Below are 1,384 nucleotides of genomic sequence, written 5' to 3' on the forward strand. Positions count from 1 at the left end.
GCCTTGTTGAGGTCTTTAAAATCGACGCACAGGCGCCAGGATTTGTCCTTCTTTTGTACCATCACCAAATTTGCCAGCCAGTCTGGATGTTTTATTTCTCTAATGAATCCGGACACGATTAGCTTGGCAAGCTCTTCCCCCATAACTTGGAGTTTGGGTTCAGAGAAGCGGCGTAGTGTTTGCTTGACCGGTTTATATCCCTTCAATATATTGAGGCTGTGTTCGGCCAACTCGTGTGGGATTCCTGACATGTTAGAAGGGTGCCAGGCGAATTGTCGGTGTACAAAAAGAGGGGTACACTTTTTGTACCCCTATAACTGTGCACGGGCAGTCTGAGCCACGGGCACCACCACACTGAGAAAGGCAAGGGAGGTGAGCCAAGGTAAGGCCGAAGCTCAGGAGAAGCAGAACAATGCCAAGACCAAGACCACAAAGAGCAAAGGGGACGAAGCGGACCCCCCGGCAAGATACTTGCCGGGAGGAGGTTTTAGCAAAACCCGGCAAGACCCTTGCCGTGGCAGCTCGCCCCACACCTACGGAGTAAGTCACCCTTGAGTCCACTGCCCCCATGGGGCAAGGATTCGGGAGACATCCCCGTGGTGGCATGCAGATATTTGTGAAGACATTCAAGATCAGATACACCCTTTAGAAGATGATGATCCTTGGCGGGATCCCAGCCAAGGAGGACCACAAGGCCCCCGGCAAGAGCCTTGCCGGGGATGACAGCAGGCGCCATGGCAAGACCCTTGCCGGGGCCCCGGCAAGGCCCTTGCCAAGAACACCCGTAGGGCCACCATCAGGCCCACGCCAGTCAAACCTCCACCGCCGTTCGCATGCAGCTGCCGACCCAACCAGCTAGGCAGGCACCTGCGTGGCGGCATGTGGATCTTCGTGGAGACCCACCACTGCGCCACCTCAGCTGCCTGCCTGCCTACATGGCACCACGGGCGCCACTGGCCAGGGCGCGTGTCGACACGAGAGGGAGCGGCGAAGGACGAGACAGGGCTCTCCCCCGTCCCCGATAAAGCAGGGACACCTGGGCAAGACGCATTAAATGCGCCTTGTCATGTAATGCAAGTGATAACCTCACATCACTGTACCCTTTCCACCTCCTGTGTGCCACTGTGGCAACCCCTTTCCTATAAAAGGAGGCCCGAGGCGACCAGGAGGAGGATTTGGCTTTTTGGAGCTCCTCACGCCCCATAGCTAGCTCAAGAACACAGATATACAATCCACCAAAGTAGGAGTAGGGTTTTATGCATCCTCGCGGCCCAAACCTGGATAAATGAACCGTGTGCTATCTGTTTGATCCGCTCTTCTCACGACCCCGCGCCCCGCAACCGTAGTAGGGATTCTTGTGATCCCATAGGTGTCGTTCCCACCG

Source organism: Triticum dicoccoides, chromosome 1A, assembly GCF_002162155.2.
Source record: "Triticum dicoccoides isolate Atlit2015 ecotype Zavitan chromosome 1A, WEW_v2.0, whole genome shotgun sequence".
In the NCBI taxonomy this organism is placed as follows: domain Eukaryota; kingdom Viridiplantae; phylum Streptophyta; class Magnoliopsida; order Poales; family Poaceae; genus Triticum; species Triticum dicoccoides.